At 44.8% G+C, this 24953-nt stretch overlaps 1 long non-coding RNA gene across 1 annotated transcript; it reads left to right on the top strand.

Annotated features, from left to right (window-relative positions):
• The first annotated feature begins 17093 nt into the window (after window positions 1-17093).
• On the top strand, window positions 17094-18282 carry LOC141041943 (uncharacterized). The gene is made up of 3 exons (XR_012203714.1): window positions 17094-17192; window positions 17576-17605; window positions 18054-18282. It is a non-coding gene; the product is annotated as an uncharacterized lncRNA (long non-coding RNA).
• The last annotated feature ends 6671 nt before the right edge of the window (window positions 18283-24953 follow it).

The raw sequence follows: 24953 nt of genomic DNA, 5'->3' as shown, positions 1-24953 counted from the left end.
CAGAATTGGTTTTGTCAGTGAGGGAGTACAAGCGTACTAGTAAAAAATAGCATTATTTTCTCATGGCAGTCGCAAAATAGAGATGAACACATGCATTAAATATCATTCTTACCTAAAGGAAGGTTATGGTGCCAATATGGATGATGAGGATTGGAACACAGATCTCCCTTTGTGCAGTTCCACCGAAATGAACCAACTGTTCCATTCTAACATTCCAGTTAAACAGCACAAAAGTTACTTCTTTTAAGAAGAGTTTTGTGCAGTGCACCAAAAGGTCACAACAGCAACCAGGTGAAATGGATATCCCTGTTTGCACAAAACGCTACAGAGGAAACAGTCAGAGTCTCAAACAATTACAGGCAAAAACATTTCGCTAAACTTGCCATGGCTTATAACAGTGGCATGGCTTCATTTTTACCAAGGGCATTAGATTAAGAACAGCTAAATATTTGGTATAAGGGCATGGGACAGTGGGTGCACCAGCAGTCCAGCACCATGTACCTAAACAGGGGCATAAAGTGGTGATTCATAGTTTGTTGCCCCGAGAAACAAACATCCAAGAAACATATCTGGGTTGGTCCCATTTTTGTTCACTCTAGCCACCTACTCCTATGTGTGGATAGCAAATCTAGTCCTGGTCATACCACTGTGTACAACGTTACCCCTATATTTCCCTTTTCGACCAAGAGACCGGTTGGATGACCAGTCTGTACTACTTTCACCCCCTTTCCTTCCTGTTTGTACCAAGTCCGATGTACTAGATACTAAATTCCCACACCCCCACTTTATTTCTTGTTTGAACCAAGTACAAGATTCAACTCCATGAAGTAGCTTTACCTCTAACAATAGAAGAAAAAAAGGTGACATTGGACCATCCGATCGAGAGGGGCTGAGAGGTAGAAAATGATGCACATGCAGCGACGTAGCGAGCTGGGGAAGTAGAGCTAAGGCGGTTTCGAAGGAAGATATACCTGAAGGTCGTCGGGATGTGGATAGGTGGGCGGCGGGAGGCCGAATCCGCCCACACTAGGGCAACGACGAAGGGATCGGAGGACCTCCCGCGCCGGCACTCGGCCAGAGATAACGGTGCGGCCGGCAGTGGGTCTCCTCCCTCGCTGTCGACGACGGCCTAAACGCTGCCTCTCCTCCCCTTCACCGGCGGAGGGGGATACGTCCGGATCTGTAACCAGCGGTGGGGATAGAAAGATAGTGTTTTTTGAAGGGAGAAAGACAGTGTTACCACCCCTATCTTGTTTAGATCTGGAGAGGATGAGAGTGTGTGAATAAAGCAACCCTAGAAAGCAAGCGCGGAGGCTCCAGCCTATATATACGTAGTGGGGTAGTTTTCCTTTTTCACTCCATCAAAACAATCGTTTAAAATTGTGTACTACGTGCCATGTCGCCGTTCTTTTAGTTGTTGATTGTTTTTTGAGATAGCTACCCGCATGTTCCAAGTGGTGTTACGGTGTGCCAGGTCACACTTTGTATCGTTCAAGTCTGGTACAAGTCCCTCCATTAAATGAACAACCACCCCCTCGTAAAAATTGTGAACAAGCCCACGGCTAAAATTATCGGAAACGTGGGTTGCCCCAACATGCATTATTATTTATATTTTCTACTCCCTCCATTCCTAAATATAAGTGTTTTTAATTAGCCACACCTAAGATAAGAATTTTTTTATTAGCAGTGAACCCCACATGTCATAGACACAAAAAGTGTGGCAAGATTCCCTTATGCAAGCCAAGTGTGTCTAACAATTTGAGCAACTCAAGTTAGGCAAGTGTGGCAAGTGTGGGAAAAATAATGTGGCAACATAAGACAAACATAGTCACAATCCAAACAGCCCCGTAATTTTTTGTGACATGCATGAAAATTTGGTTAGTTAAATTTATAGTAAAATTTTTGGCAAGGTGCATCAAATCAACACATGCAAGTATCAAAAGGGAAGTCACGGCATGCATGCATGCGTTGTACTCCCTCCGTTTCCAAATATAAGTCTTTTTAGAGATTGCAACAAGTGACTACATACGAAGCAAAATATGTCTACATACATCCGTATGTTGTAGTCCATTTGAAATGTGTAAAAAGACTTATACCGAGTGCAGTGCTTTGATGTGTCGCGTCAACTCGTACAAGACCGAGAAGTTTGATTACTACAACGCCCTCTCGCCTTAACCGCACCTGCCTTTGGCTGCATGACAGGTGGGCCAACCACCTGTTGGGTCCACTTGTCATAGACGCAAAGGCAGGAGCAATAAGTCAATGAAGCTGCGTCCCTCCCTCGCGCATGAGCGTGGTGGCTGGCAGGACTAGTAGGAGCTTTCGCTACACGCTTCTTGACGGCGAACTTGCGGATGGAGTTGACCATCATGTCGTCCATGCGAGAGGTGAAGCCAGCGTCGACGAGGGCTACAACACCGGCGGTCGCCAGCACCATCTCGAAACGCTGCGCGGTGCGGGGCCGCAGGCCGACGCCTTGGATGATTTGGCACAGCCTACTACCGCTCGCGTCCATCGCCTCCATAGGTGCTTCTGGCTTCTGGTCACTTGGTCTTGGATTGGAGTGAGCAGTGTTGCGCAGAGACTAAGGAGTAGATGGATTGGAGTGGTGGGGCGCCTTTATATGAGAATCCAAACTCTGTTGCATTCAAAATCGTGCTGGCTCTATTCTACTTCTCCAATTAATTCCCTCTGCATGTAATTTGAGGATGCATCAGTGACCGTTCAACGTCTCGGGAACCGCTACCCTCTCCCTCCTTGGCATTCAAGCACCTATGGAGGCGACTGCCGCTCGCGTCTATCGCGTGTTAGGAGACGTTCCCGTCGACGACGAGGTGCCTATGGTGACTTCATAAATTTCAAGATGATAGTACTAGTATACTCAATATTGTGCACTGCGACCAAGGCCGAGAGGAAAACGAGAGAACTACGTATTTATTTACGGTGTAGATTCACTCATTTTGCTCCATATGTACTCCGTCTCGGTGTAGTCTAGTCACTTGTTGAAATCTCTAGAAAGGCAAATACTCCTTTCTGGTTTACAGGGCTATACTAGCAAGTACTACAATAGTGGGCTCACATAGCAATTTTGTCTCATGCAAGAGCCTGGCTATATGGGTGCTCCAAGGTTCGCAACTGCCATGTTCGGGTTGCACTTGGCTCTTCGCCTCTTTGAGAAGACGAACAATGATGTTACTACTACTGCTTCTACAGTATCGAATCCACTGCTGCATGTCTGTCCACCGCGAGCGGGAGGGATAGCTTGTTGTAGTACTATAAGCAAAAGCCTGTCTTCGTCTGTGCGCTACCGCGCGCATGGGCGAGGGAGAAGGCGTGTAGTAGTAAAATCAAGCTTCTCCTCGTTGTACGAGTTAACGCGACACATCATAGCACTGGCCCCACATGGTTGTCTCTAAACTTGGCTGAAAGACCCGCAGTGTACAATACTCCATTTGCTGCAACCTCTAACATTTACCCCACCACAAATTAAAATATATATTCCTATCTTGACCAGATGAGCATGCAAACTAGAATCACCAGGATGACAGGTAGGGCCAGAAGATTATTTTAATCAAAAAATATGGCATGGAGCCGACCCCAACGATTTTAAGCTTACAGGCACGGTACACGCTATCCTAGACTACTCTACACATGAAACTACCACACGAGCGTCCGGGCTGTGCTTGGCTCTTCGCCTCTTCGGGAAGTCGAACAATGATGGAGTACTACTGCAGTGGAGGAGTACTACAGTATGCTTCTGGCCATCTGACACCGATTGAACTGTTGCATGTCCACCGCGTGCGGGAGGGAGAGCGTGTAGCGAACGAAAGCTTCTCCTAGTCCTGCAAGCCACCACGCTCATGGGCGAGGGAGGGATGCAGCGTCATTGACTTACTGCTCCTACCTTTGCGTCTATGATAGCTGGGCCCAACAGGTCGGTGGCCCACCTGTCATGCAGGCAAAGGCAGGTGCGGTTAAGACGGGAGGGCATTGTAGTAATCAAACTTCTCGGTCTTGTACGAGTTGACGCGACACATCAAAGCACTGCACTCGATATATTTCAATAATTTGCGTTTACCGATGCATTAATTACAACGCATGCATGCATGCCGTGACTCTCCTTTTGATACTTGCATGTGTTGATTTAATGCACCTTGAAGTAGTATGAATATGTGACGGTAATGCTTTGTAATGCCCCGGCCCTAATAAAGCGAGAGATGGTTGTGCACGAGGAGGGCGAGATCATGCAGACGGAACATGGCCCGACGATGGAGCTCTCTATGGTCTCGATGGACCTCACCTTGCTCCGCTGCTCCTTGTGCCTCCGCCCCTTGAAGCCTCCAGTGTATGAGGTTCAAATACACCTCGCCCGTTCGGCTGATCGAGCAAGGTGCAGGTTTCTTGATTGATGTGTTGTTCGATTGATTTGTGCAGTGCAAGGGAGGGCACATGGCTTGCGCGGACTGCCGCGTCGAGCGCCCCGGGAACCAGCGGCAGTGCCAGAAGTGCGAGCGCGGCGGTGGCTTCGACGTGCGGAACACGGCGGTGGACGCCGTCCTCTCCTCGGTGAGGGTGGAGTGCCCGCACGAAGGCTGTGGGCTCTACGTCACTTACAACAAGCTCGCCGATCACCAGAGCGTGTGTCCGCTCGCGCCCTGCAAATGCCCCGTGCCCATATGCGGCTACGAAGGCCCGCCGCCGGTGCTCTCCCACCACATCAGCACCATGCATCCCATGCCCGTGCACATGGTCCAGTACGGCAAGGCGCTCTAGCTGCAAGTGCCACTGTCGGAGCCACGACTCTTGCTGTTTGCGGAGGAGGACGGCCGCACGTTTTTCTTGGTCGGCGGCGTGCGCGACATCGGCGCGCCTATCACCGTGTCGGTCGTCTGCATCAGAGCGGGGCCGTCCCCACTGCTGCACTACGTGGCCAAGCTGTGCGCGAACGTCCCGCCGGGGGAGCCCAAAGGCAGGACCGACGCCGTCAAGGTGGAAATGGAGGTGACAAGCAGCAGGGATCCCGGCGATGTCGCCGTGCAGGAGCTGACCTTCTTCGCAGTTCCGCCCAAGCTACTGGTCGGGGCTAAGCTGGTGTCCGTCCACATTCAGATTGACAAGCTCACGTCCTAAATGATTCTACAGTGCCTTCTGTTTATCTTAGTAATATGCTAATATAGGGGTTAGCTCGGTCTACTTTAGCTTAAGAGATGGTGGGTTTTGGTGGCGATGCAGCAATTACCTCGACATCAGATCAGCAGTGAAAGTAATTTCGAACAGTCGAATGGATATTTTGTGTCTATTGGATATAAAGATCCTTTGGGTAAGAAGTAACAGCTTATATGCTTTTTTTAAACGGAATAGCGATAGTATAATTTTTGTTGACATGCACTAATATTTTTGAAACGGATGTCGGGCTGTAGCTAGAAGGGCGGTTGGGACGCGGCATCGGCCCATACCGCGGTGACCCCCAATTGGGACTCACCGACTGTGGATTTTCTCCCTCGCCGATGTCGACCGCGTCTACGCAGAACATTTTTCCCTTCCCCCAGCTGCGGGATCAGGCCAGATATGTGAAGAGAGGAACCCAAGCAAGCAGGCTTGTAGCTTAGGCTCATGCTAGTGTATATATAGTGGTTTTCTTTTTCTCTCCATACCAACCATTTTATATTGCATACGTGTCATTAAAGAGTGAAATGATGGTTGCTTCTTCCGACTAACTTACTGTGTGATTTGACTGCTCCTTTAGTGGCCCCTACACGTACTCCCCCTACGTGTATGCAACAGTCACACGTACACATGGACGCAAAACGCGCGCGATGCCCTAATGCATGCATGTCCGAGCACACGACGGAACACACACGGTCACGCTCAAGTGCTCAACCTACACGTGCATGCACACACATACTCAGCCAGGGTGAGCTAGTGACCGTATAAACACCGGAAAATGTATATATTGAGCGTAATGAGCGTATTATGAAGTCCACTGACCGTATTTTTACAAATATACAGTGACAGACAGTGTATTTATCTCGTTTGAAATTAAGCCATATTAACCGGAGAGGAGGCAGTATGGACTAGCATTACTTTGTTGTGTCCCGTCAACTTGCCGAACAAGGAGAAGCTTGCAGGACGGGAGAAGCTTGCGCGCGGTGGCTAACAGGACAAGGAGAAACTTTTGACTAATGCATGCTCTCCCTCGCTCAGGCGGTGGACGTGCAAAAGTTAATTCGGTGTCAGATTGCCAGAAGCATACACTATACTAGTACTATCATTGTTCGACTTCCCGAAGAGGAGAACAGCCAAGCGCAAAGATACTATTACTAGGAACCAGATGGAGGAGTGTCTGCACTCTTATTATATTTTTAAAATGTGATAAAGCAATCTTCAACACATTTGGTTCTCTTCGAGGGTTCTCGCATGTGATAATGGAAGTTGATTGCATGGAACACTCACCATAATTCTCGCTTAATTCTGGCTCATATCCTGTTACAAATAGGAGCGCTCGGTAATATTTCCTCTTTTTTTGTTATTCAGCATGTAAACAGGTCAGCAAACCTTGTGGCGCATCTTTGTGCGAACCGTGCTTCCTGCACTTTGAATGTGGCCGAGAGCTGGCTTGATGAAACGCCTCGCTTCCTACTTCTTTTTTGCTGGGTACCTCACTTCCTAGTGACCAGTGTCTTGGCTGATCGTCCTAAGAATGCTTATATATGAATAAAGCTCTCTCATTTACCTGCAAAAAAGATTAAGCCATATTAACTGGAAAGGAGGGAGTATGGACTAGCACTACTTTTTGGTGCGTCCCGTCAACTCGCAGAACGAGGAGAAGCTTGCAGGACAAGGTGAAGCTCGATTACGCCTTTTGACTAATGCAATGTACCCTAGCCCAGGCGGTGGACATGCATTAGTTCATTCGGTGTCAGATTGCCAGAGGCATACACTGTAGTACCGAACATGCGGAGTACCATCATTGTTCGACTTCACGAAGAGGCGAAGAGCCAATTGCAAGGTTTAGTAGTACGAGTAGTACTACTACTAGAACCGCATGGTGGAGCCTCTGTACTCTTATTTTTTTAATCTCTGGTAAAGTACACATTTATTCTGGAGAAGGGTGGAAAACAGCAGCCCAACATGTAATGATGATATCGATCAACCATGCTCAAATATATCTTGGCCTCCGTGCGAGCCCGTTTGTGTGTTCTCGCTCCTCGTCTCTCTCAAGGAACGGCGGGTTAGCCATTTTGCCATCAATTGAGATCGGTTTGCTCACACTCCGGTCCCACATGTCAGTGATATGCCAAGAGGAGGTGCATTAACCGACTGGCCATACGTGTACTTGGTTTTGCACCTTCATACTACTCCTCCCTCCGTCACAGTTTACAGGGCGCGCTTCATTATGATGCATTTCTCTCAATGCATTTCCACCACCAGAGAGACTTTAGACGCATTTGGTTTAATGCTCAATTAATTAGGGCGTAGTAACCGCAATCAAGTCCACAATTTTCTCTCGATGTACTACGGAGTGGAGTAAGTGCATGCATGTGTGTACCCGGGGTGGAAGCACTGCATGCATGTGTGTACGCATTATTTCCTCTAGTAATAGACGCCATGCTATAACTACCAATGCTATTTTTCAGGCCGATCGCTAGTCGCCTTGGTCCCAGAGATTTTTTTTCTTTTTCTGAAGCGCGCTCTATAAACAGTGACGGATGAAGTAGTATGAGCGGATTTAAAGAAGAGCGTATTGATGGTTGCTTCTTCCGAGCAACTTACAGTGGGAAAGGTGGGGCTTATGATTTGACTTCTCATTACTCACTATTAATGCGGCGCAACGACCGGGCTGAGTCTCCCATGAAGCTGTGCACTACCCCCTCGGTTCTTAAATATACTATGGAGTATTTGTCTTTCTAGAGATTTCAACGAGTGACTACTCAAATATTTGTCTTTTTAGATATTCAAATGGACTACTACATACGGATGTATATAGACATATTTTAGAGTGTAGATTCACTCATTTTGCTCCGTATGTAGTCACTTGTTGAAATCTCTAGAAAGACAAATATTTAGGAATGGAGGGAGTACACATACGAAGCAAAATGAGTGAATCTACACTCTAAAATATGCCCATTTGAAATTTGTAAAAAGATCAATATTTAGGAACGAAGGAGTATAATTTTGTGCATGGCACATGGACCCGGATGCCGAAGAGGATTCTGGCAATGCTATCAAGCTTCCAGCATTTTTTTACATAATTGACGTACTATACAAATAATTTTCCAGCGACATGAAACTGCACAATGGTGTGAGCTTTCAGCTTTTGTTTCGTGTGTCTTGCCATCGATGCTCTTTCGGAAACAATAAAAAACTAACTTCCTTGCTAATGCATCTCAATTATTAGCAGATCAGAGCTAATATTTACATCACAACTGAAGACAAAGTTGTGAGAAGGTGTTAAATTAAAATTGATCCATGCTTTCATTGGCAGCAACGTCCCTCCATCTCTGTCTAAATCAACAAGGCATGTTGGGAAAAAAGTAGCTGTCTGGAGCATGCAACATTCCGATCATTTTGGGCAGTTCCACTAAAATAGAGCTGAGCGTCCCTGTTCCAAAGATATTAAGTGTGATTACGATAATAGAGGACTGCTGATGAAACAATAAACACACAAATAGAAGCCGGTCACCTTTGCAGTCTCTCTTAAGACTAACTAGTTGGAGAAGATTAGGCTCGGAGTTGGATGAGGAGGATAGAGCAAAACCAATCTCCCTTTGTGCAGTCGCACTGAAATGTAGAGACGTTGCCCGTGTGACATTTTGGTAGAACTGCACAAAACACTCTTAAGAAAAAAGTGATTTGTGCAGTTCACCAAAAGGTCGCAATAGCAACGAGGTGAAATGGATAGCCCTGTTAGCAAAAAAGAGGTAGGAAGGAAACAATTACTGGCCAATAACAGTTGATGACACATGCGACGACAAAAAAGAAGCATATTCCTTGTCCTAAGGGAAGATAACAACACGGTTGTGTTTGTCTAAAACGGTGTGAGGACGAGATTGCAATATGGAAAGGACGCCGGATGAGCTACATTTTGGGCAAAGAACTATGGAAGATCCACATGCAGCGACGTGGGAAGACGGGCAGTGGAGCAATGCCAGAGGGGATACCTGGAGGTCGTCGGGATGTAACTAGGTGAGCGGCGGCGGGCGTAATCTGCCCATACTGCGGTAGCGAGCAGGTGGCGTAGGCCCTACCACACCGGAGCTTGGTTAGAGAGAACGGCGTGTACCGCAGATCGGGACGTGCTGCCTCGTCGCCGTCGAACGCAGAAACGATGCACGTCCTCCCTTTTCGCCGGCAGACGGGATGCGGCCGGATCAGTGACCAACCGTGAGAGAGAGAGAGAGAGGCCACCGCAGCTCACTCTGTGCATTTGAAAACCGAACCGAAAAACCATACCGAAAATAAACCGAACCGAACCGATTTTATGGTGTTTATGGTTTATGGTTTCGGTATGGTATGAACTTTTCATACCGATTTGAACTTTGGTTTTTACGGTATATACCGAAAAACCGAACGGTTAACCGAATAAACCGAAGTGACAAATAAATTTATATTTCTTGAGATGAACAACCATACAAGTTATCCTCTTTCTTGTACATGAGTCAAATTCACTACTAAGCACGTAAATTTTTCTCGTAACATAGTCATTTTTCTCTTTTTAAAATGCTAAGCATGTCCATAACCATCAACAGATGAATCAATGCATGCATATATACTTATATATATAGTCATATACTATTTGTGTAAAATAGTATGTGTTTTGAGTCATAAATTTGCAAATTGTTAGTACGTCATTTTCAAATTCGCGTCAACTTTGGTTTTTATGGTATATACCGAAACCATACCGAAATAATTTGGTATATACCGAAACCGAACCATATTTTAATTTCATACCGTATTTACCGAAGTATTAATACCGTATAAACCAAAAAACCATATAAACTGAACCATGTAAACCGAATAAACCGAACGTACAGGGTGAACCGCAGCCTTGTTTGAGATACTCTGAAGAGAGACAAACCAGGCAGGCAGGCTCCATTGTATATAGTGGAGCGGACTACCTTTTTCTCCATAAAAATCGTTTTATATTCTGTGTACGTGCCATTGAACGATATAACTTTATTTAAAAATAACGCGCCAACGCATCAAGACGGACTTTGTTTCGTGCACGCGTGGTACAGGACCTCCGTAGGTAAACAACCGCTACACGCATTCAAATTAGTACGTGGTCTGCCATTTCGTACAGAAATGAGCTCCACCGTGTACCCGCGCGGGTGTGGCTGGGCACGAAGCGTGAGTACGTGCACGGTGCACCTATTCTCTTCTTGTATACGTACACCACCTACGTGCGGTTGTGTGAGAGAGATACAAACGTAGAGAGATATAGTATGTGGGTTCGTGAGAGTTTTTTTTGGGGGGGGGGGTCAATCAAAAAATGTAACATATGCAATGTGTGTGAAATAGAGTCCTGGATATATCATATATATAGAGGGGGCGATCCACGAGAAGAGAGTGGAGGTATCATCGGCTTGAGGTGTCCATAGAATCAAAGAGAGGGATGATGTGTGTGTGTGTGCGCGCGCGCGATCGATAAAGAGTGCCATCGAATTTGTGTGTGCCCACGTCAAAGATATAGAGTGGCTGGCCTATTGGAACGTGAGAGGGGACAGGTACAATTTGTCTCTGTGGCATGGATACCTACCTACAGCGCTCGACCATGGGTGTGTGGTGGGGGGGAGGGAGGCCTAATTCACTATAGAGGTACAATGGCTGGTATATGTGTGGAGGAGGAGAGAGGCCTACCTCATGTATTAAGGGAGATTGATCTACCTCATGTATTAAGGGAGATCGATCGGCATCCATGCATATGTGTAGGAGAGGAATAAGGTTGGGAGAGAGACAGAGCTAGAGTGTTGGAGGGGGTGGTAGTGGAGTTGCTTCTAACAAATGGTGGGATAGGCTTGCTAGACAACCGGAGGGCACGCCTGCAATATCAATAAGAGAGGGGAAGGTTGCCTATTTGTGCACGTGCGTGTGAGAGACGGGTCAGGAGGCATGCACGAATGATGAGGGGGACGATATGGCTATGGTAAGAAGACGTAACTACATAGGAAGATCAATCGTCCTTTGTCAGAGAAAGAAGGGAGATAACTTGTGAGGTACGTCGATCGATGGGGGGGAATAGTTAAAGTCGACCTAGGTATATGTTGGGAGATCGATCAGTATACATGCATGTGTGTGTTAGAAGCAAATGAGGCACGGGGAGAAGGATAGAGAGAGAGGAATGCATCTAGGAGGTGGTGCGAGAGTCATACTATATCGAGGGGGAAGGAGTGTGCAAGTACGAGATCGATGAAAAGAGTGGTGGGAGTGAGGCATGGACGGTGATAAGAGAAGAGGGGAAGCTTGTGTTTGTGCTAGGCACACCTGGCTAGAGAGCCATATCGATCGATGTGTGTCGTAAAGAAGGAGCTGGGAGGGCTACACACACTGTGGGTGAAGGACCTAAAGTGAAAAGACGAATTTGCGCGATGGAGCTAGAGAATGCTGGGGGAGGGTGAGAGGGATGCAGGCATGTGCATGCACGAGAGAAAGTTAGCGCTAGCTACAAAGATAAGAGGATTGTGTGGGTGTAAAAGACGAATAGAGATCATACTTCATTATAAAAAGCGAATTCGGATATTTGAAGAATTTATCATAGTGTTTTAAACCGACGCATGTGTGAATACATATAATGGTGATACACATGGTGTGGTTATGAACATGTTATACTACATATAATATATTTTATCTCTACTCTTATAAAAATGGACTTGTTGATGATGGTGTGTGTGCCATCCTGCAATATAGGCCGTCCGATTTATATCTAACGGATAGGAAGGAAACTATGGCAATTTTGAAAAAAGATACCCACACCCCTCTCCATATTTGCAAATTAGGCCTCCCCTTGATCATGTTGATGTTTTGTGGAACGCATGGGCATCTTGCTAGTACTACGTATAATATATAGAACATTGATCATAATTTGGGCTAATGTGTGGCTTTTGCAGCTCAGGTCTAAATACTTGTAATAATGTAGGGGGCGGGGCACTATACTATGTGTGATGAACACGGTGTACGTATGGAACATGGTTTAGATTATGAATATATAGTTAGTAAATGTACTATTATTTGGAATCAACATCAAGTGTATTCAAAAAATAGAATTTGAGTTCATGTAGTACACATAGTTCATATCTATCTCTATGGTAATCATGTGGTGTGTTATTAAGGTAATACACGAATGATGGTTCAAGTTGGCAACAATCATGATTGTAGATTCTTATTGAAATAGAGAAACGAATTCAAATTCAGTTCGAATTGCAACAGTAGTATAGACATTTGGAATGCACTAAAATGTTGGTATGAGTAGGTTACATGCATTATACAGCAAGCGAAAAAATTTAATTGGACATAACATGGATTCATACTCCCTCCTTCCATCTATACAGGGCGTAATGTGTTTTTTAAGACCGCCTTTGACTATTGACAAGATCAATAGTACATGACATGCACAATGTGAAAATTATATCATTGAAAGAAACTTTCACAGACGAATTTAACAGTGTGCTTTGTGTAAGTTGCATGTCATATATTATTGCTCTAATATTTGGTCAAAGTAAGCATCGAAAAACTCATTAGGCCCTATATAGATGGAAGGAGGGAGTAGCTTTGAATAACATTTTTATAATAAAACAGGGCAAGACTCTCTCTTTGTGTGGTGTGAATAGTTTTATTTTTTTGTTTTCTTTTTGGTTGAGGGAAGTGCGAATTGATTTGATACGTACAAGTACAATATTACATGTTAGGTTTGTCCCTAAAATTCAAACTATGCCTTGTTATATCCCGAAAATTCAGATATCGTGCTCCCAAAACTGGCGCCTTCACAACCCGCGCCTTGCTATCCCGATTACAATGCGCGCGAAAACTCCCTCCAGCTGTCAAATCCCGACAAGCGAAATCTCCCTTCTAACCCTGAGCCGAAAGGGCCGCTAGTTCAAATCGATGGGGGGTACATTTGTAACACACCCTACGTTTTGGACAAGCGCGTCCCTAAGTCATGGTTCACCCCCTCCCATCGCCTCCTTTTTGCCATTCGAAATCGCAGGCTGCCATAACCTCTCCGCTCCAACCGCGAAACCCCACCCTCCTCCGTCCGCCACCTCACCGCTGCCCAGCCGGAGCCTCTTCCCCGACGATGTCGTCCACCGCAACAACTCGACGTCCCTCGTCCACCTCCCCGGATGAGGATCCGTCGTCCATCTCGTCGTCCCGCCGGTTCAGCCGCCCCGTCCTCCACCTCCAAGGAGCTGCTCTGACGATCGCCTCGTCTATCGCGGCTGCTCCATCCCCACAGCGCTGCCTTAACCTGCTGCACCGAAACCGCAGCATCCTCACCGACTCCTCGGACGAAGCCGATGCCTACTCGGCGCCACCAAAGAGGTTGTACACGCATCACATCACACCTTCTCCTTAACTCGACCTCCCGGCGCCCACGGTGCTCCATCCCGCACCCCCATGGAGCGGCTACCTTGAAGCCGGCGCCGCGGGCGACATGTCTATGGCGGCTCTCCCCCAGTGCGAGGCCCCTTCGGCAGCGGCGTCCATACCAGCCGGATCTGCTACTGGTGCTTCGTCTCTTGCTCGCTCGCGCTGCTCCTGCTGCTCCGGCTCTCGCTCGATCGCTCGCTCACCCATTTGTTGCTGCTCCGGCTCTCGCTTGCTCGCTCGCGCTGCTGCTGCAGCTCTCCCCCTCGCTCGTGCTGCTGCTCTGCTCCGATTTAGCTACACTTCAATCGACCGAATCGACTTTTGGGTCAGTCGATTTTCAAGGGGTGGGGGGGGCTCGCCAGAGTTAAGGAAGAACCACCCGCAGCGAGGATGGGGGCTCGCCGGAGAGGTACCCCACTATCTATCTTAGGGTCCAGGGTGAGGGCGGGGGGCCTAGAGGGCTGGCCGGGGCGGCGGCGGACCGGCGGTGGGGAGTTGTTTTGGGGCGGCGAGGCGGCGCAGGGGCCGGCGGTTCGGCCGATGGTGGCTGGCGGCTCAGGGGGGTGCAGGTTGAAGATGAACTGCAGGCCCTCCCTAAACTACATGTCAAGTGCCTCTCTACTACCATTGCGTTCAGTTTCTACAGTAACATTCAGATTCCACAGCAAATTTAAGTTTCGACAATTAAGTTCGGAGTCAACAGTTTTTACCTCATCTATTGTAGTCAGGTGGTTTTTGGTGATGTAAATTTTACATCATCTATTGGAGATGCTACTAGAATCCAACTTGAGATTGACGATGTCTGTGTTGTGCAGCTTCAGCCTTGACGTCTTACGGCTCACCGGAGCTGCTCCAACGACAGAACGATCCATCACAACAGAGCAGTGCCCTGGACGCCGTCTACAGATTCCTCAAATCCTCCTCCACACCTCCGACAGCCACCTCTGCCTCAACTGCTTCAGCGACCAACCCAATGATGCTGGGGTCGACACGGCTACGGCAAAGAGGTTGTACACTTGTTGCATCACTTATTACTATACATTCATGCCGATCCATTAGGGCTATTTTGGTTCAACGGAAAAACATAGCAATAGGGAATTTTCCAATGGCACTCTACTATTCAATTATTCATGCATTTTGTTGAAAGGAATGAAGCAAAACATCCACCTGGACCTACTTTTCAAAATCCTATGCATGAAAACAAGACCAAGTGCATTAGTGGCAGAATAACATTCTAACTGTACACGCTTTCATATGGTTTCACTTTATTTTGGCCATGTTTCTTTGCATTCCTCTGCTCTTCCAATTCCTATAAACCAAACACCCAAGTTGACAGAAATCCTGTGTTTACAAATGCTCTGTTTACCATGTGCATTCCTATCCTATTCCGGTGTTTTTCCTATCCCTGCGTTTTTAGAATCATGCAAGCCAAATGAGCCCTTACAGAATTACTTCAGTTACAGGTAGGTGTCAAAGGAAACTTTGTGTGGTTTGTCCTGCTCCTGCCGCGGTGTCGTCCACCTCACCTGAGCTGCTCCATCGACAGAAATATCCACCAAACCAGACATACGACTCCTGACCGTCTTTCGCCGCCTCAGATCTCCTTCCCTGCCGCCGGCACCCACCGCAACGGCATCACCATCATCGACTCAACAGATGAACCTGAGGAGTACACGGGTCCATAAGAGAGGTCGCACTCTTTTGTTTCTGCTTATGTTATGCATTGCTTAAAATTACCTGCTACTTTATCGTCATGTTCACCTCTTGGACTCCAAGTCAGGTCCAAAATAATGTTCAAACTTGAGTTCTAAATTAGTTGTGGGGCACATATCGAGGAAGCGATGAATAGTATCTCTGTCTAATATCTGGTTCACCTAGGGTATGCCTATGTTGTTCATCTTGGGTGGGAAACAAATAGTAAAGCAATCATCATCTGTCTTTTTATTAAATTAAAGCAATCATCAGCCTGCTATCATTATTTTTGGATCCATCCACTGGTTGTTACCATCACTCTAAATTTCTTCATGCTCTCCTTACATAATCTCACCATATTTTTTTCGTATGCATGTCAGATATTGTACACAGTCATGCTGAACACGTAGAGAAAAAGAGAAGAGTTTTGCGCGGCAATACAATGTCATGCAGACATCGCTCCATGGTGGGTTCAATGGCAAACCCTCCCCACCCCTCTCCAGATTGTAATCCAGAGGAAGATACCTGTTCTGAGGCGGATTCAGACGCCACTGACCACTCCTATTTACCCCCCAAGGTGTTTGCTCTACCTTGGCATGATGATGTTAGTCATATCATGCATATGTTGCCTTGCAGTGCCTATTTTTGATATCATATATGTCATCTGCTTAGTTTAGACATGTTCTGTAATGCCACCTGTTTAGTTTCTATATCATATATGGGAATTATGCAGTCTCATGTCTTTTAGCCAGCCATAATATATGTGAAATGTGCAATGCCATCCTGTTTAACAAGGCATCATATATTTGAATGATATCTTGCCCATCCTTTTCTTCATTACATTTCCATTTGTCGACAATGTTTGTACATTAAACTACTCTTCCTGTGAATCAGCCATTTGGGTGGGAGATTGAAAAATCTGGAGTGAAAACAAGGCCTTCAGAGCAGACAGTGCTACCTGTCGAAGCAGATCTCTTGTTGGGTCCCGATAGCTCCTCGGAGATGGATTCAGAGACAGATGACCAGTCCTATTCCCCCACCGAGGTGTATGCTCTAACTTGGCACGGTTATATTGCTCATATCATGCATATGGTGTCTTGCATTGCATTGTTTAGACATCATATACACAATATTCAACACCATGTTCTTAGTTCAGACATCATATCTAATGCCCTCTATGGTGGAGATAGCACCCCGGTTGTACATGCACGAGAACCAGCCCTACCACACATAGCCCAAACTCTCGCAGATTGTACCCCTACTGCGATGGACAGAGAACCAGCTTCACCCAATCTAACCCCAACCCCAGCAGATAGTAACCCAGTTCATGTTGACACAGCACCATCTCCACCACAGAGCTCCCAAACAAGAGCAGTTAGTAAGGCATCTCCAGTGCCCAAAGGGCCAGTACTACCACGGCAAACCCCAACTCCACCAGTTAGTACGCCTATTCCTGTGGAGGAAGCACAACCAGCTAGTCGTAGTTTAGCATCTATCGCATTTGATGTTGTTAAATCGTATGTGCGTATCTTCCCATCTTGGAAATATTATACTGAAGATGAAGGAAAATGCCAGTTGCAGGTGTTTGTCCAGGAGTTATGTGTAAGTAATGTTATTCATGGCAATTACTTTGCTTTGTCCCATACGTCCTACCTCCATGATGGTTATAATACAGCAAATTTTCCCATTTTTCTCTATAGAGAAGGACCGAGTTGGAAACTCGGGATGAGGTAACCTGTGCTAATACCTCTGCTATCTTCAAGAATGCTTGGTGGCAGTATCAGAATTACCTGTAGAAAACGTACTTCACCAGCAAAGAAACTCATCAAATTCCCTTACGTTCTCCTGAGACACATTTACTGGACGATGACTGGGAACGCCTTGTTCTATACTGGTCCTGAACCAAGAATGTGGTAAGGTCTATGAGCTCATTTTCTATTTTCAAGTACTATATTCTTGTGTCTTGATGTACTCTGTTCATGTAGAACAAGTGCCTGAACCTGAAGAACAACTGTTCTAATTTAAGATTCCATTGCTATCATAGTTCAAAAAAGCGCTAGGCGTTAATTGTGCGTTTTGCCACCGCCTTGCGCTTTACTGACCAAAGCGCATGCTTATGCGCAGTTATGCACAGATTAAGCGTAGTTATGCGCAATGCGTTTCACCAACGCCTAGAGCCTAGGCGCGCTTAAGCACTCGCTTAGGTCCGCCTTTTTTAACTATGATTACTATCGTGCATACTGCTTTGCTCTTGTATCACTGTATTTACTCATACAAACTTATTTTTAAATTGAAGGATCCAATCGAAACTCCAATGGAACAGCAGGTCTGTTCACGCATGTTTCTTTAACAGGCTTGCTCTTAATAGCTCTGTCGATTTCAATTTCAATTGTGTATACAGTTGACTTCTCATATCATGCACATTACTAGCATCACAACAGAGCCAATAGTGTTGTTGTACATGTAGACCCGTGGTACCCATCTGAAATCTTGTTGTGCCGTGTAGTTTCCCATGCTTTGTATTCTTTCACTGCTGCTTTGTCTTGAACTGATATGATTTGAACCGTGTCTCTATTTTGATTTGGCAAGACAATGCAGTGACCATAGGACATAGATATATGTTTGTTTGATGCTTTTATTATGTACTGGTACTTGGCAATAGAAGACTTGGTAGTTTAATCCTGTCCACTTACTAATGAACTGGTTCACCGAAATGAGTTTCATATACTAGTACATGCTAAACCTGTTATGTGTCTGCTTGTTTCTTCTTTTAGAATGCTGACAGAATATTGGGGAAGAGTGCCTTATTAAGCAATGGTAAAGGAAGTAATGCAGATAAGGTTCAGGATAGTGACACATCCTTGTTGGTCTCCAACAAAGCTGATAAAACAGCTAAGGAAGACTATCTCGAAGACAGTGAGACAACCCCAAAGTCCTGTCTTGGTTTAGTGTTCGAGTTACTGGCCACTACCGCTTGCACAAGCTATTCAAACTCACGGTATGAATCAGTTCGGTTTCTTGAGTCTCAACTACAAGCTGAAAGACATTGATCAGCTGTGCTGCGACAAGAAGTGGAAGGACTGCGGAAGTCCCTGGAGCATTCAGATGCATACTTTCTGGTGCAACAGCAAGCGTTGGAGGATTTTAGCGCCAAACAGGACAAAGCTAATAAGCTTGCTAAGCTTATTGCCAGCATGGTGGATACCCAGGATAACGTTTCTTGAGCTCTTCCGAAGTTGTTTTAGTTATGCTCTTGTTTTGCTGCCGCGTTTTTTTGCACTGGTGGCCAATTTTGACGGCCAGTGTATGTAATATGCTGCTTTGTTCCCTATATTTGCACTAGTGGCGAACTTTGATGCCCAGTGGATGTAATATGTGTAATAGCGGTAATAGGCCAGCGTTAATTGCTTGCTTATTTATTTCCTTATTCTCTTGTTTAGTTGTTTGCTTGTAGTCACTGCAGTTCTTTTTCTATGTTTTTCTAGTGGCCACAATAACCTTTTTTGGAAACTAGGCCAAAATAATCATGGCAACACATGGACTGTTGTAACCATGGGCCTCCCACGGGCCGTATGATCCATGGGCCTTCTACGGGCCGTAGGATCCATTGTCCTTCTATACGGGTCGTAGGATCCATGGGCCTTCTACGGGCCGTACGATCCATGGGCCTTTTATGGGCCGTAGGATCCATGGGCCTTCTACTGGGCGTATCATCATTTCACCAATCATGGGCCGTACTATTCATGGACAATAACGGGCCGTTAATAGGCCGTATTTGATAACTCTATGAAAACAGCCCAACGGGTTTTTTTACATGAAAACGGCCCAACGTATTAACGGGCCACAAATAGGCCGACTGTAACCACGGATTGAATTAGGCCCACAGGTAGAAAATGACAGTAACGTGCCGTAAGTAAACGAATGCTGGAAATGAGCCCAAGAATAAATGGGCCCTAAGAAGGCCGAAAGATAACATGGGTTGGAAACGGCCCAACGGAATAATGGGCCGTTAATGGGTATAAAGTGATACACTGTTCATTACGGGCCAGTTTTACCACGGGCCGTTAAGGGGCTGAGGGTTACTAAGGGCCTCATATGGGCCGAAAGACGTCATGGGCCATACATGGGCCGGAAGTTAAAACGGGCTGGAATTATATTGGACGGCCCAGATGACGCTACTGGGCCTAATTCGGATAGGCCGTAAACAGGCCCTGGGTTAGCGGGCTGTAAATGGGCTATATGCAAACAGGCCGTTAACAGGCTTGCCGTGGGCCAACCCGCCACCTTTTGACCAAGTCAAACGGGCCAGCCTATTCAAAGGAATGGGCCTCTGTTGGGCCATGCCACGTGTCGACGTATCATAGGCGCTTTGGGTCCAATGAGTGGATGACATCTGTCCCAACGGTGAGCCGACACGTGTTTCCTCCAGCCAATGATGATTTTACACGTGGAAAATCCCCATCGGTCGGGGCTGTTAATGGGTTATCGGATCCAAAACCGGACCCGGTAGCTTAACGGCGTTCCGTTACGGTGGATGCCACGTGTCGGTCACCGTTGACGAAAGCACTTCTGTGACGCGCGATTTATCGTCATGGAAGTGGACACTTCCGTGATGATAATTTTGGTAATGTCATGGAACACTTCTACGACAGCACAGGTATGACTACCTTGATTCTGTCATAAAATCATCATGGATGTACATGCATGACAGAAAACGTGACCTACTGTGACAAACATGTATCATCACGGAAGTGTATTTTTTTGTAGTGTATGGAACTTCTTTTGATGATTGCTTGAGCAACCTTGATCGATTTTTGCAGAGATGTGAAGAAACTAACCTTGTCTTGAATTGGGAGAAGTGCCACTTTATGGTTAATGAAGGTATTGTCTTGGGGCATAAAATTTCTGAAAAAGGTATTGAAGTTGATAAAGCTAAAGTTGATACTATTGAAAAGATGTCGTGTCCCAAGGACATAAAAGGTATAGGAAGTTTCCTTGGTCATGCCGGTTTCTATAGGAGGTTCATTAAGGACTTCTCTACAATCTCCAGGCCTCTGACTAATCTCTTACAAAAAGATATTCCTTTTGTCTTTGATGATGATTGTGTAGAAGCATTTGAAATGCTTAAGAAGCATTGATTCCTACACCTATTGTTCAGCCACCTGATTGGAATTTACCCTTTGAAATCATGTGTGATGCTAGTGATTATGCTGTAAGTGTTGTTCTAGGACAAAGAGTTGATAAGAAATTAAATGTTATCCAATATGCTAGTAAGACTCTAGACAGCGCTCAAAGAAATTATGCTACTACTGAAAAAGAATTTTTAGCGGTTGTATTTGCTTGTGATAAGTTCAGACCTTATATTGTTGATTCTAAAGTAATTGTTCACACTGATCATGCTGCTATTAAATACCTTATGGAAAAGAAAGATGCTAAACCTAGACTTATTAGATGGGTTCTCTTGCTACAAGAATTTGATTTGCATATTATTGATAGAAAGGGAGCTGAGAACCCCGTTGCAGACAACTTGTCTAGGTTAGAGAATGTTCTTGATGACCCACTACCTATTGATGATAGCTTTCCTGATGAACAATTAAATGTTATTAATGCTTCTCGTACTGCTCCATGGTATGCTGATTATGCTAATTACATTGTTGCTAAATTTATACCACCTAGTTTCACATACCAGCAAAAGAAAAAGTTTTTCTATGATTTAAGACATTACTTCTGGGATGACCCACACCTTTATAAAGAAGGAGTAGATGGTGTTATTAGACGTTGTATACCTGAGCATGAACAGGAACAGATCCTACGCAAGTGTCACTCCGAGGCTTACGGAGGCCATCACGCTGGAGATAGAACTGCACATAAGGTATTACAATCCGGTTTTTATTGGCCTACTCTCTTCAAAGATGCCCGTAAGTTTGTCTTGTCTTGTGATGAATGTCAAAGAATTGGTAATATTAGTAGACGTCAAGAAATGCCCATGAATTATTCACTTGTTATTGAACCATTTGATGTTTGGGGCTTTGATTATATGGGACCATTTCCTTCCTCTAATGGGTATACACATATTTTAGTTGCTATTGATTACGTTACTAAGTGGGTAGAAGCTATTCCGACTAGTAGTGCTGATCATAACATCTCTATTAAGATGCTTAAAGAAGTTATTTTTCTGAGGTTTGGAGTCCCTAGATATTTGATGACTGATGGTGGTTCTTATTTTATTCATGGTGCCTTCCGTAAAATGCTTGCTAAGTATGATGTTAATCATAGAATTGCATCCCCATACCACCCACGGTCTAGTGGTCAAGTAGAATTGAGTAATAGAGAGCTCAAATTAATTTTGCAAAAGACTGTTAATAGATCTAGAAAGAATTGGTCCAAGAAACTTGATGATGCATTATGGGCCTATAGAACTGCATATAAAAATCCTATGGGTATGTCTTCGTATAAAATGGTTTATGGAAAAGCATGTCACTTACCTCTCGAACTAGAACATAAGGCATATTGGGCCATTAAAGAGCTCAATTATGATTTCAAGCTTGCCGGTGAGAAGAGGTTATTTGACATTAGCTCACTTGATGAATGGAGAACCCAGGCCTATGAGAATGCCAAACTGTTTAAAGAAAAGGTTAAAAGATGGCATGACAAAAGGATACAAAAGCGTGAGTTTAATGTAGGTGATTATGTGTTGCTATTCAACTCTCGCCTAAGATTTTTTGCAGGAAAACTTCTCTCTAAATGGGAAGGTCCTTACGTTACCGAGGAGGTCTATCATTCCGGTGCCATAAAAATCAACAACTTCGAAGGCACAAATCCGAAGGTGGTGAACGGTCAAAGAATCAAACATTATATCTCAGGTAATCCTATAAATGTTGAAACCAATGTTATTGAAACTGTAACCCCGGAGGAATACATAAGGGATACTTTCCAGAACGCTTCAGACTCCGAAAAGGAATAGGTATGTGGTACGGTAAGTAAACCGACTCCAAAACAGTTCTAATGGTAATTTTTCTCCGTTTTGGAATATTTAAGAAAATAGGAAAATAAGAAGCAGTCCAGGAAGGACACGAGGCGTCCATGAGGGTGGAGGGCGCGCCCCCTGCCTCGTGGGCACCTCGTGTGCTCTCCGGACTCCGTTTTCTTGCACGATACTTCTTTTGGTCGGTAAAAATTCACTATATAATCTCCCGAAGGTTTTGGCCACCGTACCACGCAAATATCCTCTGTTTTCGTTTCAAGTTGTTTTCGGCCAGAATTGTCAAGGCCAGGAATCATGTCGTCCCCCTCCTCCAATAATGGTGACAACGATGCTTGGCTAATGAAGATAGAGCTGAAGAGAGAAGAACCCGGGGAGATCAACAAGGATGATGGGATCAAGAAGGCCATGGAGGACCAAGTTCCGGCAGCAGAAGATGAAGACATCCTTCAACCTCATAACAATCTTCTTACCCCAACGGAGATTGAAGCTTTCAAGATGATTGAGTTAGCTCGCATACAAAATAAGTATCTCACGCGTGAAAATATTTTGTTGAAGGATCATATCACCGCACTCAAGGGCAATATTCGCAAATTGGAGGATCTCCTACGCTCGATGTGCGACTATCCATCATCACCACCATCTTCTTCACCAGCAAAGGAGAACTGAGTATCGGGTATGGGCACTCCCCTTGGCAACTGCCAAGCTTGGGGGAGGTGCCCCGGTATTGTATCACCATCACACTCCTATCTTTACCATTTTTCTTAGTTCGATCCTTTTGGTAATATCTTGATCTAGTAGAATAAAGTTTTAGTATGATTTAGTTTTGAGTTTTGCTTTATGATCCTTCTATGTAATCGAGTCCGTGAGCTATATATAAGAAAGATTAGTGTTGAGTCAAGGGCTTGATTATCTTGCTATGATCGTGAGGGAATTAAATAAAAAGAAAGAATAAAAACAAATAAAAGAGATCATATTGATCTTAGGGAGAGTAATGACTACACATATAAAGAGTTTGATGAATAAAAGTTGTTGAGAGTTGACAAACTTAGTTTTGGTCATCGTTGCAATTAATAGGAAGTAATAAAGAAAGAGAGGTTTTCACATATAAATATAGTACCTTGGACATCTTTTATGATTGTGAGCACTCATTAAAGTATGACATGCTAAAGAGTTGATGTTGGACAAGGAAGACAACGTAATGGGTTATGTTTTCTTATATCTAAAATAAAGTATATTGTCATGGATCATCCAACATGTTGAGCTTGCCTTTCCCCTCATGCTAGCCAAATTCTCTGCACCAAGTAGAGATACTACTTGTGCTTCCGAATATCCTTAAACCCAGCTTTGCCATGAGAGTCCACCATACCTACCTATGGATTGAGTAAGATCCTTCAAGTAAGTTGTCTTTGTTGTACGCAATAAAAATTGCTCTCTAAATATGTATGATTTATTAGTGTGGAGAAAATAAGCTTTATACGATCTTGTGATGTGGAAGCAATAAAAGCGACGGACTGCATAATAAAGGTCCATATCACAAGTGGCAATATAAAGTGACGTTCTTTTGCATTAAGATTGCGTGCATCCAACCCTAAAAGCACATGACAACCTCTGCTTCCCTCTGCGAGGGGCCTATCTTTTATTCTTGTCTTATACCTTATACAAGAGTCATGGTGATTTTCACCTTTCCTTTTTACATTTTATCCTTTGGCAAGAACCTTGTGTTGGAAAGATCCTGATACATATATCTAATTGGATGTAAGTTAGCATGAATTATTATTGTTGACATTACACTTGAGGTAAAAGGTTGGGAGGCAACACTATAAGCCCCTATCTTTCTCTGTGTCCGATTAAAACTCCATACCCATAAGTATCGCGTGAGTGTTAGCAATTATGAAAGACTAAATGATAGTTGAGTATGTGGACTTGCTGAAAAGCTCTTATATTGACTCTTTCCGATGTTATGATAAACTGCAATTGCTTCAATGACCGAGATTATAGTTTGTTGGTTCTCAATGAAGTTTCTGATTCATACTTTACATTGTGAATAGATTATTACTTGAGCATAAGAGATCATATGACAATATCCATATATGTTGCTGTTATAAGAATGATCATGATGCCCCCATGTCCGTATTTTATTTTATCGACACCTCTATCTCTAAACATGTGGACATATTTATCGTTATCGGCTTCCGCTTGAGGACAAGCGAGGTCTAAGCTTGGGGGAGTTGATACGTCCATTTTGCATCATGCTTTTATATCGATATTTATTGCATTATGGTCTGTTATTACACGTTATATCACAATACTTATGCCTATTCTCTCTTATTTTACAAGGTTTACATGAAGAGGGAGAATGCCGGCAGCTGGAATTCTGGGCTGGAAAAGGAGCAAATATTAGAGACCTATTCTGCACAGCTCCAAAAGTCCTGAAACTTCACGGAAGTCATTTTTTGAATTAATAAAAAGTACTGGCAAAAGAAAGTACCAGAGGGGGCCCACACCCTGGCCACGAGTGTGGGGGGCGCGCCCTACCCCCCTAGGCGCGCCCCTGCCTCATGGGCCCCCTGGCAGGCCTCCGGTACCCATCTTCTGCTATATGAAGTCTTTTACCCTGGAAAAAATCATAAGCAAGCTTTCGGGAAGAAACTCCGCCGCCACGAGGCGGAACCTTGGTGGAACCAATCTA

Source organism: Aegilops tauschii, chromosome 2, assembly GCF_002575655.3.
Source record: "Aegilops tauschii subsp. strangulata cultivar AL8/78 chromosome 2, Aet v6.0, whole genome shotgun sequence".
Lineage (NCBI taxonomy): Eukaryota > Viridiplantae > Streptophyta > Magnoliopsida > Poales > Poaceae > Aegilops > Aegilops tauschii.
Note: the sequence above shows the minus strand (reverse complement) of the source record. Positions and strands in the feature narration are given on the sequence as shown.